Raw genomic sequence first — 18,814 nt, 5'->3', positions numbered from 1 at the left:
AATAAATGTGTTCTGAAGAATTGTGCGCTTATGACTTCATTTCATAATATTGAAGATTTCGGCTTGTGTCCTGCACGCATAGGAGAAAGGGGATAACTTAATACAGAACCGTTGCAATTAGTCATATAAACAAAGGACGCTTCAAAAGTTAGCTCAGTTAAAGTGCTTACATATTGCAAACAGCTACCCACTTCGGGTTTCCCAGCACTTGTTTCAACAGATAGATACTCCTGGCTCAGGGGATTCAAAACAGCCACATCTTCAGTTGTCTACCAAAAAAAGGCTGTGAAGTGCAAGATCTTGGGTATTCTGGCATAGCATTGCAGAGTTGGGCCCGAGGAATGTAAAAGAGTGACCTCCCATGCAAGTACGTTTTATCTTAGTGATAGTGCACAAGGAAAGGTTTCAGCGAATGGTCTGATGCGGTTTTATCAGACCATTGATTTGGGGAGGGAGAGGGGAGGGGGGGGTGTGATCCTTGTCCTTGCTTTGAAGACATAGCCTTAAATTGGATGTTTTTCAATCTCTAGCCAGTGAAGCTCGCAGCAAAGAGATGTGACTGAGGCATGTTTTGGCAGTCAATAGATCAGCCTTGTGGCCTCATTCTGCACCACCTGTATGCCTCTGGAGGCTTTGTCATCTTCCAGGTAGAGGATATGACCATACTACTGGCGAGATAGAATGAGAGCCTGGATGACAGTACTTTGGGCAGATATGTGGAGAAACCAGATGAATTTCCATAGCAATTTTAAAGTAACAAACCAAATTTCTGATACCTTTGCCACCTATGGCTTCATGGAGAGCTTATTGTCTACCAATAATCCTAAGTTCTTGACTTTGGAAGCAGGATAGAGATCACCCAGTGCAGCTGGCCAATGCTGTAGTCACCAGAGGCCTGTTTTTTTTTTCCTCTCCAAAGGCTCCGCATCTCCATTCAGTTTCAGCGAGTTGTTATTCATACATGAGGCTACCTGAGCACGAGAAGCCCAAAGACACAGAGCTGTGGTCCTGAGCAGATAATTAAAAGATAATTTGTTTTCATCAGCATAGAAAAAAAGGAAGACCATAGTGCTCCACCAGCTCGGCCAGGGGATGCACACAGATATTAAAAAGTGCTGGTCTCTGAGCTGATTCCTGAAGGACTCTAGAGGTCAAAGCATGACATATGGATGGAGAGCTGCCTGAGGAGACCCACAGGATATGACCCTTCAGGAAGGACGACAGTCAGGCCAAAGCCTTTCCTTGGATCCCCAATTGTCAGTCTCCCTAAGAGCATGTAATGGGTCACAGTATTGAAGGCAGTGCTGAAATAGAGTAGAATCAGCGCCTCCTGTCTTGCCCTCATCTAGAAGCTGCCTAAAGTGTTCTGTAAATCTGCTATAAACGTCTTCTTTTGTATGTTTTTTTTTTTTTATAGTGCGCTGAATACCACCTAGGATTGTTTGGGGGTAGATACAAGAAGGAAAATGAGTGGTACTCCAGATGAGCAAGTCACAGTGAACCAAGTAAGCCCAAGATAGGATTTATTCTCCTTATTGGTGACTGAATGACAAAAATGCTTTTAAGTGTAGAGGACAGAGTCTTGTAGTAACTATTAGATATTAAGGCAACAGAGGCATTTTACGTGTTTCTGATCGTCTGAATAGTATAAGCATATTGTCATGAATTGTTGAATCTATATAGTCTCAGGTGTAATAAAGGAAATTAACACAGGCCTGGATGGAGAGATTATAGTGATTTCCTGAAATGTAAGAAAGAATTTTCGATTCTCATAGGTTGTGGTGGAATATTGCTCCAGAAGGACCCTTGAGCTTGCAGAGATCATTTTCATGAAATTAACTTGAATGAGGAGTAGGATAAGTAGAGCACATTGTAGGCTTCTCAGTTGATAGGGAGTAAGAATTTGGGGGTAGTTCCAGCTCTGACAATATAGAGTAGTGTGGATGAAGCAGGGGGCTTTGATTTGAGATCTTTTTTTTTTTCACTTGTTGACAGTGGTGGTACTTTTGTACCGTAAGTTGTGATCTTAAGTCTGTCTAGAGTCAAGCCCCATGATTCTGAATTGTTTACTGAGCAGTTTGTTGGGAAGCACTGTCTAGTCCTCACTCCTTAATACACCTCCTTTAAAAATTGTTGTCCAGAGATTTTCATTTTTGATTTTTCTTGATCTCAGTAGAGAAGTAATTTAGGGTTTTTTTTTGGGGGGGGGGCAACTTTATTAAAAATGGCGGATGTGTTACAGTGATGATGTAATATTTCAGGAACCATAAGACCTATTTACTTCATTTGGTGTAAAATAAAAAATACGTTTTGGAGGTCAAGTAGTATTGTAGAGCAACTCTGCAGAGCAGCCCTTCTACGATTTCCCAAAATGGCCGCTTTACAATGATGTGTTTTAGCCATCATATTGGTAGTTTATTTTAATATTCATTGTTTCAGGTTTTCTGTAAACATGAGCGAAGCAGGTGGTTGCAGAGGATCACTACCTCCTGAGTGTTGCGAACTACAAAATCTGAGGACTCCTTCAACAAAGAAAAATACTAATTATACTAATCCGAAAGAAAAGCTAACATCAACTGCAGCTGAACAGAAGAGAGTTTAAGGTACTGCAGAAATTTGGCAAGACGAAGGTCACAAAAAATTTAAACTGATGGGGACGAGGATCAAATATTTTATCATTATAACAAATGCTACAATCTGTATACAATTGAAAAAAGCCTGGAAAAAGTTTCCAATTATCAAACTCTAGATTGTAATCAATACTATGTTTGCCACAACATTCACTAACACACTTTCTCTTTCATACCACACGCACTCTTCACATCTATTCCTGCCATGTGCTTATATTTATATCCCTGGTAAATATTACATTTTGTTTGCTACAGTGACTTTCCAATCAATTTCATATAGATTTGAATGCAATACTTGTAGTTTCTCTTCAGTGTGGATTACCCCTTATCACCCCAACTTTTTTATTTTTCAATTTCCAATTATAAAAATTCAGGTTTTTTTTTTTCTTCCTTTCCATCAATTGTGATCTTTCCATATACAACTCCATCTTATTAGAATTACAATCTCCAATGGTGTGGCTTCCTTTTCTGTGTATCACCCCTTCACATATGTGTTTCAGTGAACCTGCGCCTTCTTCAGGAAAGCCACTTCAAGAATAAATCATATGAAACTGACATAAAACAATAAAGTATCCTGCTGAGCCAAAATCCAATCTACAAATTTGTCATTTAAATATTGTCTCATACGAAGTCAGAACCTCCACCAGGAAACATGCTCTCGATGTTCATGCTTCAGGCAAGAAGGATGGTTGCCGTCACAGTTTGCCATGTGTATGGTTAGCCCAGTACACCAGCCTGAGGAATGTTTCAAATATCACAGGTACCCGGTCAGCTCAAAGATTAACAATTAGAGGCAATGCCCACTAGTTTGTCGTACACATCTCTGATCAGTAGGACGACAATCACTCCGATATTGCGATAGAATAGCAATGATGTAACTAAACAGCCAACACATTGCAAGAGTGTTAACTTATACCTCGCAGGTTGTGGTGCGAGGCAAGACAACCAAAGTGAAACTATTTACATTAGTCTGGATGTCTATAAAATTTATTGCAAGTTGAGTACATGCCAAAAGAGTTCCAAAGTGGCTTTAGCCTCCATGGCTGACACCAGCACATTTGGTAAAAATTATACACTATACCAGAAGGCGACATACCGCTTATACTCAACGTAAGACATATTACAATAGTATAAACTTGCGCTTCACAGATTTTTGTATGGGGAGGTATGGCCATGATGAAAACTGCTTGAAATAATCTGGGTGTCTCTAAAGTCTATTACTTGTTGCATGCGGGCCAATAAAGGTTCCCAGGGCGCTCTAACCTTCATAATCAAATTTGGTAAAGATTACTCACTGTGCTGAAATAGGATTTTCCACATATGGCAACCATCCAGAGGTGTATTATACTTCTCGCATGTTTGAAGGTTGGCGCCAACTCCAGGTGGAATATATATGCCCTACCCAACTGTAACCTGGAGGAGGGGATAGAGGCGGGGATAACACCATGCGGCCTGGCCCCTAAAGCTGTAACTGCTGCAGCGGCCATGTTGGAACAGTGCATTCATGGGGGTATCTCCATACAGGTCCGCCCCTACAGTCGTAACTACTGTGGTGGCCATATTGGAACAGTACATTCTGCCTAGAATGAAAGCAGGGGGAAAAGGAGAAAACAGAGCCTACGCTTGAAATACAAACAGGAACTAAATATTACCACTCATGTCTTGTAAATAAGGGCATTCTCCCACGGGGTCCCACAATTCAAAACCCGTCCATTAGTGTCAAAATTGAAAATCCATAAGACTTCCCATCTTTTTCTTGCTGCATTAGTCATCCCCTTCTTTCCTTAATTTTTTCCATAATAAACCATTGGATGTCCTCTGAATTATGCGGTCTGTTTAGGTAATGCTTCACTAATGGTGCATTTAGTTTTGCTGGTTTTATAACAGATTTCTGTTCTGTATAATGCTAAAAAAAAGGTCTTCCTGTTTCTCCTAAATACCCTAAATTGCATGGGCAAATAGATAATGTTCTTAGTCTTACAATTGGTAAAACGTTTTGAATGTACCGTATATTTGTTGAAGGTGAAGACATCTGTCTCAATGGCACCAACACATGTCTTACACAATGTACATTTGAAATTTCCTACAACTGGAGTGCCGCGATCAATAGTCCTTTTTGTGAATGGCACAGGTTTTTCCAAGCGGGATCGTACTGCCTAATCTTTAAGATTTTTATTATGCTGGTCTGCCAACATTGGTTTGGGAAGCCTGAGATGTTTCTCTGTGCTGCTGTTCAATATATGCCAGTTAGAATTGATAATCTGGCAAACTTTCTCCTTAAGCACAAAATGCTTTGTAACACACATCAGCTTTGGCTTGTTGCTCCTGATTAGTGAGTAAGTAGTTTGTGTCGTAAAATCTAGCATGTCTGAACACTTCCCAAATCAATCTTTTTGGGCACCCCTGGAATTCAAATTTGTCCTTCATATCTTTGGCCTGAATGTCATAGTCTTGTAATTAGTTCAATTCCTTATTAGTCTGAGAAATTGGCCAAAGGGAATGCTTTGTTTTTGACTCTGGGGGTGGAGCTACTAAAATGCAATAATGTATTTCGTTCCTCTGCCTTAGGAACTGTAATCCATAACAGGGAGTCCCTTGTTTTTGTCACAAGTTTACCCACAGCCTTCTTCATGTCATGCAGAAGCAAGGAAACCCTTTTGAAATGACTGAGCCTGTGCGAATACACAACTTTATGACCAAACAATCTGTGGATAATGATACAAAGACATGTCTACTAGATGTCCTGGAACATGGATTGAAACCATACACAACTGAAGCAGGGTAGATTTGTATTGAAAAAGCTGTTTGGCATAATCACTAAAGCTGAGTTTCCATGCTTTAATTGCCATAGCAAGAGTTTCTTCCAACCAGCCACTACAAAACAGGTTACAAAAAAACAACTTTTGCAAAAGAAAGGGGTGAATTTATCAAGCGCATTCTGTTGCATGATCTTCTTCCAACAAACACTATTTAATTGAGATGCAACCTAACCAGTGAAGCACAAACTTATACAAGAGCTAAAAAGAAAAAAAAACTTTCACCTGAAGAATTTCAATTCGAAAAGGTGTCCTCATTGAAAACTACTGCTGTTATGGACGATGTCACAATTGCGAATGGTCAAGATTTCATGCATGCAAAACTTTGGAGATGTCATTCAGACTGTTCTACAGATATCAAAGTCAGTGTACCCCTTGCAAGCACTGCACTTTGTCTTTGACAGTTATCTTGAACTATCTGTCAAAGAATGTGAGAACCAGACGACTGTCTACAAGTGGAACAATTGACCTTGAAAGCATCAAAAATTTGACACCCATACAACTTGATAAATTCAGGTAATCGACTTTGAATAGATGAACTTGGAGGCCTTTACTTACCAAAAACATTGCTTTCAGTGAACACTGAATTTCCAATTATTGCAAGTGGAATGATTGTCAATGAGGAGGTGGTGCCTGCAGAGTGAGATTTAAAAGGTACCAGCCATATTGGTAAAAAACTTAACAGCAAATTGAAGGAAGCTGACCTTCGTGTTGTACCACATGTTGAATGGGCTGTTCGAAATGGTTCCAATGGAGTCATGGTACTGTCCAATGAGACAGACGTTATTATTGTGCTACTTGGATTTAATGCAATGTTCATAAGTCAAGGATTGTCAGAGTTATGGAACAGGCAAGAAAAGACACTTAATCCGGCTTCATATCATGTACAAGAAACTTGGCCCAGAGATGCCCGGTGATCTCATCAAGGCACATATTCTTACGGGTGATGACACTGTGAGCAAAAGTGGAACAAAGCTTGGAGCTTTAACTGCTGAGTTTGTGAAGTTTCTAAAATGATTTGCTGAGACAAGAAGAATGTGACTGTAAAGATGTAGAAAAATACTGTGTTTCTAAGTGTGTATAACAAGTGCTGACTAATACACATTTGATGATCTTCTTTATACAGTGAATTGAGGAGATCGGTCCCGCTAGGTGACCTTCCACCACTGTCATATTCTGGGCGTGGACTCATTAAAAGAGCGTTCTACTTGATCGGACGATGTGTAAATGTGTTAAGTCATGCATATGTAGTGAAAGACCTGTGTGAATTTGGTTGGGAAGATATTGATCGTTTGCTAAAACCCAAGAAATTTCTAAAGCCTCTACCCACAGAACTTACACGTACATATATTTGCAAAACCTGTGCTACAAAAAGGTGTCCCTCTTGATATGCTCTTCTCAGATGTTCAACATTCTGCAAATGTACCTTGAGCGATTGCTGAAACAAAGTGAACTATGAAAATGTGTCTAAAACAAGAGTTTTTTTTTTTATCATATTCATGTCATAAACATTGTTTGGTGTATACATAAAAGGAGTGAAAGCCATTATCTGTTTCATTTCTATAGGTCTCTTCTTCCTCTATTATAGCCGCCATTTTGAAAAATGGTGGAAGGGTCACTGTGCAGTTATTTTCTGCGTCTGTAAGACTACATGACCCCTCAAAACCTATGTTTTGACACCAAAATGAAGTGTATAGGGCTCATGACTCCTAAAATATTACATTGTTCCTGTAACACATTCACCGTTTTTAAAAATGTCATCCAGAAAAAGTTGGCCCGGATCAGCAATGTCTGCCCAAGCTAAATTACTTTTCTCCAATGATCCGAAAACACAAACAAAAAATCTCCGTAAAACATTTTTTTTTTTGTTTTAACAGAGGTATTTCAGGGGGCCAGATTAGTAGATGCTGTTGCAATAGCCCAGTCAGGATTTTACCAGTTGGATGACTAGAGAGATTTTTCTTTGTGATTTGAAGCAGACAAATCATCTAATGTCAGTAGTAGAAAGTCACTTCAGTTGCTGCACTTATATGGGGTAAAAATAATAACTCATGGTAAAACCACACATCCAAATTACAGGATCGTTCTGCAGGCACTTGGGGATTGCTGTAGATTCAGACCAGATCAGCAGGAACGGAGATGGCATACAAGACCAAAAAGTATCTCAACCTTATCCCCATTCAGGCCTCATATTTTTATTTTTTATTTAATACTTTTTCATCCATAGGATTGCATTGTGAAGATCTCTACATTATTGTTCATGCTTGACATGAATCTTTTTCATTCGTCTACGATGGGTAGCAAGTGTTATGGGAGTAAGGGATTCGAACAGGCCAAGTCAGATAGGCATTGAATGTGGTTGGTGCCAGTGCTGAGGTACTACATGTTAAATGGAGGCTTTCCTACAGCAGAAAGGACCCAGTTTGACGTTGCGAGTGTGATTTAGAAGAATATAGCTGACCCACCTTAAAGCTGCCATTCTGTCAAAGTTGTGAATGGTGTCAAATGCAACTGAGCTCTAATAGAATGACACACGAGGAGAACTTTAGAGGTTATCATGCCTAAGCAATGCAGCCTGAAGATTAATGATATCTTGATCAAAAGAGGCCCAGAGCCATGCTACACTTTCAAAACTGCTGGGATGAAAACTATTACAAAAGGTTACTTTTATATTAACCCAATATATCTGATTTTTTAGAATATGTGATGTCTAAAATAATATTTGGTCATATCAACAGTGTTTGTTTAAAATAGTAAGGTTTGCTTGTCTGTTATTTAACCATCATTTAAACAACGTTAATGCCCTCAGGTAGCGATGTGAAAAGATGATTTACAAAGCATGTGTTGGCCAAGTTAGTTACTCATTGTATCCGAAGAAATACACTTTTGGTTTCTTTCAATAGATACTTCTAACTGCAGATTGCTCACATTTTAAATTTTACCCAAGCATCAGACTAGATCAAGAAAACCTTCAGCAGTACCCCTGCGTGACAGCAAATCATTGTGTGGCTCTAGACAGATGTTCTGCACTGGAAATACGATGCAGTCTCATATAAAAGTGCCATCCATGCGCTCTTATGTCAGTTCCTTTCCTTGGAACTGTCAGATTCAGATGCTTGAATCCTTCCCTGTTGTCGAGATGGGAGTCCCCGGTGTAATACAGAAGCTATGCTCAAATGCATGTAAACATCCCATGCGTTGGCCTTTATCTTAGAAATTTATCACAGTCATTTTGTAAAAAGGGACCAAATGCTAGAATCAACCAATCAGATTACACCACCCTCTAGAACCCTCCTGTGAGGAGCTGCCTTCTCTGTTTTTCCACTACACGTCGTGCTTAAGAGTTCAAGGAAACAAAGACTGTCTACATTGTCTTTCCTCGTCGATGGAGCAGATTGGACTTAAAAAGATTTCAAAACACCGTTTGACCCCATCCATTACATCTCTGTAAGGAAATGCCTCCTTGGCATGGTTACCCCCTGACTTTTTGCCTTTGCTGATGCTATGTTTACAATTGAAAGTGTGCTGAGGCCTGCTAACCAGGCCCCAGCACCAGTGTTCTTTCCCTAACCTGTACTTTTGTATCCACAATTGGCAGACCCTGGCATCCAGATAAGTCCCTTGTAACTGGTACTTCTAGTACCAAGGGCCCTGTTGCCAAGGAAGGTCTCTAAGGGCTGCAGCATGTCTTATGCCACCCTGGAGACCTCTCACTCAGCACAGACACTCTGCTTGCCAGCTTGTGTGTGCTAGTGAGGACAAAACGAGTAAGTCGACATGGCACTCCCCTCAGGGTGCCATGCCAGCCTCTCACTGCCTATGCAGTATAGGTAAGACACCCCTCTAGCAGGCCTTACAGCCCTAAGGCAGGGTGCACTATACCATAGGTGAGGGTACCAGTGCATGAGCATGGTACCCCTACAGTGTCTAAACAAAACCTTAGACATTGTAAGTGCAGGGTAGCCATAAGAGTATATGGTCTGGGAGTCTGTCAAACACGAACTCCACAGCACCATAATGGCTACACTGAAAACTGGGAAGTTTGGTATCAAACTTCTCAGCACAATAAATGCACACTGATGCCAGTGTACATTTTATTGCAAAATACACCCCAGAGGGCACCTTAGAGGTGCCCCCTGAAACTTAACCGACTGTCTGTGTAGGCTGACTAGTTCCAGCAGCCTGCCACACCAGAGACATGTTGCTGGCCCCATGGGGAGAGTGCCTTTGTCACTCTGAGGCCAGTAACAAAGCCTGCACTGGGTGGAGATGCTAACACCTCCCCCAGGCAGGAGCTGTGACACCTGGCGGTGAGCCTCAAAGGCTCACCCCTTTGTCACAGCCCAGCAGGGCACTCCAGCTTAGTGGAGTTGACCGCCCCCTCCGGCCACGGCCCCCACTTTTGGCGGCAAGGCTGGAGGGAACAAAGAAAGCAACAAGGAGGAGTCACTGGCCAGTCAGGACAGCCCCTAAGGTGTCCTGAGCTGAAGTGACTCTAACTTTTAGAAATCCTCCATCTTGCAGATGGAGGATTCCCCCAATAGGGTTAGGATTGTGACCCCCTCCCCTTGGGAGGAGGCACAAAGAGGGTGTACCCACCCTCAGGGCTAGTAGCCATTGGCTACTAACCCCCCAGACCTAAACACGCCCTTAAATTTAGTATTTAAGGGCTACCCTGAACCCTAGAAAATTAGATTCCTGCAACTACAAGAAGGACTGCCTAGCTGAAAACCCCTGCAGAGGAAGACCAGAAGACGACAACTGCCTTGGCTCCAGAAACTCACCGGCCTGTCTCCTGCCTTCCAAAGATCCTGCTCCAGCGACGCCTTCCAAAGGGACCAGCGACCTCGACATCCTCTGAGGACTGCCCCTGCTTCGAAAAGACAAGAAACTCCCGAGGACAGCGGACCTGCTCCAAGAAAAGCTGCAACTTTGTTTCCAGCAGCTTTAAAGAACCCTGCAAGCTCCCCGCAAGAAGCGTGAGACTTGCAACACTGCACCCGGCGACCCCGACTCGGCTGGTGGCGATCCAACACCTCAGGAGGGACCCCAGGACTACTCTAAGACTGTGAGTACAAAAACCTGTCCCCCCTGAGCCCCCACAGCGCCGCCTGCAGAGGGAATCCCGAGGCTTACCCTGACCGCGACTCTTTGAATCCTAAGTCCCGACACCTGGGAGAGACCCTGCACCCGCAGCCCCCAGGACCTGAAGGACCGGACTTTCACTGGAGGAGTGACCCCCAGGAGTCCCTCTCCCTTGACCAAGTGGAGGTTTCCCCGAGGAACCCCCCCCCTTGCCTGCCTGCAGCGCTGAAGAGATCCCTAGATCTCCCATTGACTTCCATTACAAACCCGACGCTTGTTTCTACACTGCACCCGGCCGCCCCCGCGCTGCTGAGGGTGAAATTTCTGTGTGGGCTTGTGTCCCCCCCCGGTGCCCTACAAAACCCCCCTGGTCTGCCCTCCGAAGACGCGGGTACTTACCTGCAAGCAGACCGGAACCGGGGCACCCCCTTCTCTCCATTCTAGCCTATGTGTTTTGGGCACCACTTTGAACTCTGCACCTGACCGGCCCTGAGCTGCTGGTGTGGTGACTTTGGGGTTGCTCTGAACCCCCAACGGTGGGCTACCTTGGACCAAGAACTAAGCCCTGTAAGTGTCTTAGTTACCTGGTTAACCTAACAAATACTTACCTCCCCTAGGAACTGTGAAAATTGCACTAAGTGTCCACTTTTAAAACAGCTATTTGTGAATAACTTGAAAAGTATACATGCAATTTTGATGATTTGAAGTTCCTAAAGTACTTACCTGCAATACCTTTCGAATGAGATATTACATGTAGAATTTGAACCTGTGGTTCTTAAAATAAACTAAGAAAATATATTTTTCTATACAAAAACCTATTGGCTGGATTTGTCTCTGAGTGTGTGTACCTCATTTATTGTCTATGTGTATGTACAACAAATGCTTAACACTACTCCTTGGATAAGCCTACTGCTCGACCACACTACCACAAAATAGAGCATTAGTATTATCTATTTTTACCACTATTTTACCTCTAAGGGGAACCCTTGGACTCTGTGCATGCTATTCCTTACTTTGAAATAGCACATACAGAGCCAACTTCCTACATTGGTGGCAGCGGTGGGATACAAGACTTTGCATTTGCTGGACTACTCAGCCAATACCTGATCACACGACAAATTCCAAAATTGTCATTAGAAATTCATTTTTGCAATTTGAAAGTTTTCTAAATTCTTAAAAGTCCTGCTAGGGCCTTGTGTGTTAAGTCCCTGTTTAGCATTGTCTTTTTAGAGTTTAAAAGTTTGTTAAAAGTTTGAATTAGATTCTAGAAACAGTTTTAGATTCTTAAAAAAGTATTCCAACTCTTAGCAGAATAATGTCTGATACAGAGATGCAGGTGGTGGAACTCGACACCACACCTTACCTCCATCTTAAGATGAGGGAGCTAAGGTCTCTCTGTAATATCAAAAAAATAACCATTGGCTCCAGACCTACCAAAATTCAGCTCCAGGAGCTGTTGGCAGAGTTTGAAAAAGCCAACCCCTCTGATGATGACATCACAGAGGAAGAAATTAGTGACTTGGAGGCCAATGTCCCTCCTCCAGTCCTAAATAGGGAGAACAGGACCCCTCAAGTCCTGTCTCCAACTGTGTTAGTCAGAAATAGTGAGTCCCTCACAGGAGGGTCCCACATTTCTGAAATCACTGAGGATGCTCTCAGTGAAGATGACCTCCTGTTAGCCAGGATGGCCAAAAGATTGGCTTTAGAGAGACAGCTCCTAGCCATAGAAAGGGAAAGACAAGAGATGGGCCTAGGACCCATCAATGGTGGCAGCAATATAAATAGGGTCAGAGATTCTCCTGACATGTTAAAAATCCCCAAAGGGATTGTGACAAAATATGAAGATGGTGATGACATCACCAAGTGGTTCACAGCTTTTGAGAGGGCTTGTGTAACCAGAAAAGTGAACAGATCTCACTGGGGTGCTCTCCTTTGGGAAATGTTCACTGGAAAGTGTAGGGATAGACTCCTCACACTCTCTGGAAAAGATGCAGAATCTTATGACCTCATGAAGGGTACCCTGATTGAGGGCTTTGGATTCTCCACTGAGGAGTACAGGATTAGGTTCAGGGGGGCTCAAAAATCCTCGAGCCAGACCTGGGTTGACTTTGTTGACTACTCAGTGAAAACACTAGATGGTTGGATTCAAGGCAGTGGTGTAAGTAATTATGATGGGCTGTACAATTTATTTGTGAAAGAACACTGAGTAATTGTTTCAATGATAAACTGCATCAGCATCTGGTGGACCTAGGACCAATTTCTCCCCAAGAATTGGGAAAGAAGGCGGACCATTGGGTCAAGACAAGGGTGTCCAAGACTTCAACGGGGGTGACCAAAAGAAAGGGGTCACAAAGACTCCCCAGGGGAAGGGTGATGAGACAACCAAAACTAAAAATAGTAAAGAGTCTTCTACAGGCCCCCAAAAACCTGCACAGGAGGGTGGGCCCAGAGCCTCTTCACAAAACAATGGGTACAAGGGTAAAAACTTTGATCCCAAAAAGGCCTGGTGTCATAGCTGTAAACAGCATGGACACCAAACTGGAGACAAGGCCTGTCCCAAGAAAGGTTCCACTCCAAACTCCCATCCAGGTAACACTGGTATGGCTAGTCTCCAAGTGGGATCAACAGTGTGCCCAGAGCAAATCAGGGTCCACACTGAAGCTACTCTAGTTTCTGAGGGTGGGGTGGATTTAGCCACACTAGCTGTCTGGCCGCCTAACATGCAAAAATACAGACAGCAACTCTTAATTAATGGGACTAGAATAGAGGGCCTGAGGGATACAGGTGCCAGTGTCACCATGGTGACAGAGAAACTGGTTTCCCCTGGCCAATACCTGACTGGAAAAACTTACACAGTCACCAACGCTGACAATCGGAGAAAAGTACATCCCATGGCAATGGTTACTTTAGAATGGGGAGGGGTCAATGGCCTGAAACAGGTGGTGGTCTCCTCAAATATCCCAGTGGACTGTCTGCTTGGAAATGACCTGGAGTCCTCAGCATGGGCTGAGGTAGAACTAAAAACCCATGCAGCAATGCTGGGTATCCCTGAACTGGTGTGTGTGAAAACAAGAGCACAATGCAAGGCACAGGGTGAAAAAGTAGAGCTGGAGTCTGGAAAAATGGCCCAGCCTACCAAGAGAACAGGAAAGTCAGTTGGGAAACCAACTGCAACACAGCAAAAGAAAGGGAACCTCTCTTCTCAGGAAGAAGTTCTGCCCTCTGAGGGAACTGAGCCTTTGGAGCTTGAACCTTATCAGGTTGAGCTCTTAGGCCCAGGGGGACCCTCAAGGGAGGAGCTGTGTAAGGGACAAGAAACCTGTCCCTCTCTTGAAGGCCTTAGGCAGCAAGCTGCTGAAGAGTCCAAAGGCAAGAAAAATGGAACACATAGGGTCTATTGGGAAGATGGACTCCTGTACACTGAGGCCAGAGACCCCAAACCTGGTGCCACTAGGAGAGTGGTAGTGCCTCAGCTGTTCAGAGAGTTCATCCTAACATTGGCCCATGACATTCCCCTTGCTGGACATTTGGGACAAACCAAGACGTGGGAGAGGTTAGTCAACCACTTCTACTGGCCCAATATGTCCAACATGGTTAAGGAGTTTTGCCTCTCCTGCCCCACCTGTCAAGCCAGTGGTAAGACAGGTGGGCACCCAAAGGCCCCCCTCATTCCACTTCCAGTGGTGGGGGTCCCCTTTGAAAGAGTGGGTGTGGACATAGTTGGTCCACTAGAACCTCCCACAGCCTCAGGAAATATGTATATCCTGGTAGTAGTGGATCATGCTACCAGGTATCCTGAAGCTATTCCCCTTAGGTCGACTACTGCCCCTGCAGTAGCCAAGGCCCTCATTGGTATCTTTACCAGAGTGGGTTTCCCTAAGGAGGTGGTGTCTGACAGAGGTACCAACTTCATGTCAGCATACCTAAAGCACATGTGGAATGAGTGTGGAGTGACTTATAAATTCACTACACCATACCATCCACAAACTAATGGCTTGGTTGAGAGATTCAACAAGACATTAAAAGGCATGATCATGGGGCTCCCAGAAAAACTCAAAAGGAGATGGGATGTCCTCTTGCCATGTCTGCTTTTCGCTTACAGAGAGGTGCCACAGAAGGGAGTAGGATTCTCACCCTTTGAACTTCTGTTTGGTCATCCTGTAAGGGGACCACTTGCCCTTGTTAAAGAAGGCTGGGAGAGACCTCTCCATGAGCCTAAACAGGACATAGTGGACTATGTACTTGGCCTTCGCTCTAGAATGGCAGAGTACATGGAAAAGGCAACCAAAAACCTTGAGGCCAGCCAACAGCTCCAGAAGTTTTGGTATGACCAAAAGGCTGCACTGGTTGAGTTCCAACCAGGGCAGAAAGTCTGGGTTCTGGAGCCTGTGGCTCCCAGGGCACTCCAGGACAAATGGAGTGGCCCTTACCCAGTGCTAGAAAGGAAGAGTCAGGTCACCTACCTGGTGGACCTGGGCACAAGCAGGAGCCCCAAGAGGGTGATCCATGTGAACCGCCTTAAGCTCTTCCATGACAGGGCTGATGTGAATCTGTTGATGGTAACAGATGAGGATCAGGAGGCAGAGAGTGAACCTCTCCCTGATCTTCTGTCATCAGACCCAAAAGATGGCACAGTAGATGGAGTGATCTACTCAGACACCCTCTCTGGCCAACAGCAAGCTGATTGTAGGAGAGTCCTACAACAGTTTCCTGAACTCTTCTCCTTAACCCCTGGTCAGACACACCTGTGTACCCATGATGTGGACACAGGAGACAGCATGCCTGTCAAAAACAAAATCTTTAGACAGTCTGACCATGTTAAGGAAAGCATCAAGGTGGAAGTCCACAAGATGCTGGAATTGGGAGTAATTGAGCGCTCTGACAGCCCCTGGGCTAGCCCAGTGGTCTTAGTCCCCAAACCTCACACCAAAGATGGAAAGAAAGATATGAGGTTTTGTGTGGACTACAGAGGGCTCAATTCTGTCACCAAGACAGATGCTCATCCAATTCCAAGAGCTGATGAGCTCATAGATAAATTAGGTGCTGCCAAATTCTTAAGTACCTTTGACTTGACAGCAGGGTACTGGCAAATAAAAATGGCACCTGGAGCAAAAGAGAAAACAGCATTCTCCACACCTGATGGGCATTATCAGTTTACTGTTATGCCCTTTGGTTTAAAGAATGCCCCTGCCACCTTCCAAAGGTTGGTGAATCAAGTCCTTGCTGGCTTGGAGTCCTTTAGCACAGCTTATCTTGACGATATTGCTGTCTTTAGCTCCACCTGGCAGGATCACCTGGTCCACCTGAAGAAGGTTTTGAAGGCTCTGCAATCTGCAGGCCTCTCTATCAAGGCCTCCAAATGCCAGATAGGGCAGGGAACTGTGGTTTACTTGGGCCACCTTGTAGGTGGAGGCCAAGTTCAGCCACTCCAACCCAAGATCCAGACTATTCTGGACTGGGTAGCTCCAAAAACCCAGACTCAAGTCAGGGCATTCCTTGGCTTGACTGGGTATTACAGGAGGTTTGTGAAGGGATATGGATCCATTGTGACAGCCCTCACTGAACTCACCTCCAAGAAAATGCCCAAGAAAGTGAACTGGACTGTGGAATGCCAACAGGCCTTTGACACCCTGAAACAAGCAATGTGCTCAGCACCAGTTCTAAAAGCTCCAGATTATTCTAAGCAGTTCATTGTGCAGACTGATGCCTCTGAACATGGGATAGGGGCAGTTTTGTCCCAAACAAATGATGATGGCCTTGACCAGCCTGTTGCTTTCATTAGCAGGAGGTTACTCCCCAGGGAGCAGCGTTGGAGTGCCATTGAGAGGGAGGCCTTTGCTGTGGTTTGGTCCCTGAAGAAGCTGAGACCATACCTCTTTGGGACTCACTTCCTAGTTCAAACTGACCACAGACCTCTCAAATGGCTGATGCAAATGAAAGGTGAAAATCCTAAACTGTTGAGGTGGTCCATCTCCCTACAGGGAATGGACTTTATAGTGGAACACAGACCTGGGACTGCCCATGCCAATGCAGATGGCCTTTCCAGGTTCTTCCACTTAGAAAATGAAGACTCTCTTGGGAAAGGTTAGTCTCATCCTCTTTCGTTTGGGGGGGGGGGTTGTGTAAGGAAATGCCTCCTTGGCATGGTTACCCCCTGACTTTTTGCCTTTGCTGATGCTATGTTTACAATTGAAAGTGTGCTGAGGCCTGCTAACCAGGCCCCAGCACCAGTGTTCTTTCCCTAACCTGTACTTTTGTATCCACAATTGGCAGACCCTGGCATCCAGATAAGTCCCTTGTAACTGGTACTTCTAGTACCAAGGGCCCTGTTGCCAAGGAAGGTCTCTAAGGGCTGCAGCATGTCTTATGCCACCCTGGAGACCTCTCACTCAGCACAGACACTCTGCTTGCCAGCTTGTGTGTGCTAGTGAGGACAAAACGAGTAAGTCGACATGGCACTCCCCTCAGGGTGCCATGCCAGCCTCTCACTGCCTATGCAGTATAGGTAAGACACCCCTCTAGCAGGCCTTACAGCCCTAAGGCAGGGTGCACTATACCATAGGTGAGGGTACCAGTGCATGAGCATGGTACCCCTACAGTGTCTAAACAAAACCTTAGACATTGTAAGTGCAGGGTAGCCATAAGAGTATATGGTCTGGGAGTCTGTCAAACACGAACTCCACAGCACCATAATGGCTACACTGAAAACTGGGAAGTTTGGTATCAAACTTCTCAGCACAATAAATGCACACTGATGCCAGTGTACATTTTATTGCAAAATACACCCCAGAGGGCACCTTAGAGGTGCCCCCTGAAACTTAACCGACTGTCTGTGTAGGCTGACTAGTTCCAGCAGCCTGCCACACCAGAGACATGTTGCTGGCCCCATGGGGAGAGTGCCTTTGTCACTCTGAGGCCAGTAACAAAGCCTGCACTGGGTGGAGATGCTAACACCTCCCCCAGGCAGGAGCTGTGACACCTGGCGGTGAGCCTCAAAGGCTCACCCCTTTGTCACAGCCCAGCAGGGCACTCCAGCTTAGTGGAGTTGCCCGCCCCCTCCGGCCACGGCCCCCACTTTTGGCGGCAAGGCTGGAGGGAACAAAGAAAGCAACAAGGAGGAGTCACTGGCCAGTCAGGACAGCCCCTAAGGTGTCCTGAGCTGAAGTGACTCTAACTTTTAGAAATCCTCCATCTTGCAGATGGAGGATTCCCCCAATAGGGTTAGGATTGTGACCCCCTCCCCTTGGGAGGAGGCACAAAGAGGGTGTACCCACCCTCAGGGCTAGTAGCCATTGGCTACTAACCCCCCAGACCTAAACACGCCCTTAAATTTAGTATTTAAGGGCTACCCTGAACCCTAGAAAATTAGATTCCTGCAACTACAAGAAGAAGGACTGCCTAGCTGAAAACCCCTGCAGAGGAAGACCAGAAGACGACAACTGCCTTGGCTCCAGAAACTCACCGGCCTGTCTCCTGCCTTCCAAAGATCCTGCTCCAGCGACGCCTTCCAAAGGGACCAGCGACCTCGACATCCTCTGAGGACTGCCCCTGCTTCGAAAAGACAAGAAACTCCCGAGGACAGCGGACCTGCTCCAAGAAAAACTGCAACTTTGTTTCCAGCAGCTTTAAAGAACCCTGCAAGCTCCCCGCAAGAAGCGTGAGACTTGCAACACTGCACCCGGCGACCCCGACTCGGCTGGTGGCGATCCAACACCTCAGGAGGGACCCCAGGACTACTCTAAGACTGTGAGTACAAAAACCTGTCCCCCCTGAGCCCCCACAGCGCCGCCTGCAGAGGGAATCCCGAGGCTTACCCTGACCGCGACTCTTTGAATCCTAAGTCCCGACACCTGGGAGAGACCCTGCACCCGCAGCCCCCAGGACCTGAAGGACCGGACTTTCACTGGAGGAGTGACCCCCAGGAGTCCCTCTCCCTTGACCAAGTGGAGGTTTCCCCGAGGAACCCCCCCCCTTGCCTGCCTGCAGCGCTGAAGAGATCCCTAGATCTCCCTTTGACTTCCATTACAAACCCGACGCTTGTTTCTACACTGCACCCGGCCGCCCCCGCGCTGCTGAGGGTGAAATTTCTGTGTGGGCTTGTGTCCCCCCCCGGTGCCCTACAAAACCCCCCTGGTCTGCCCTCCGAAGACGCGGGTACTTACCTGCAAGCAGACCGGAACCGGGGCACCCCCTTCTCTCCATTCTAGCCTATGTGTTTTGGGCACCACTTTGAACTCTGCACCTGACCGGCCCTGAGCTGCTGGTGTGGTGACTTTGGGGTTG

The sequence above is a fragment of the Pleurodeles waltl genome, chromosome 6 (genome assembly GCF_031143425.1).
Source record: "Pleurodeles waltl isolate 20211129_DDA chromosome 6, aPleWal1.hap1.20221129, whole genome shotgun sequence".
NCBI classification, from domain to species: domain Eukaryota; kingdom Metazoa; phylum Chordata; class Amphibia; order Caudata; family Salamandridae; genus Pleurodeles; species Pleurodeles waltl.
The sequence above is the reverse complement of the archived record's forward strand: the minus strand, read 5'-3'. Positions refer to the sequence as shown.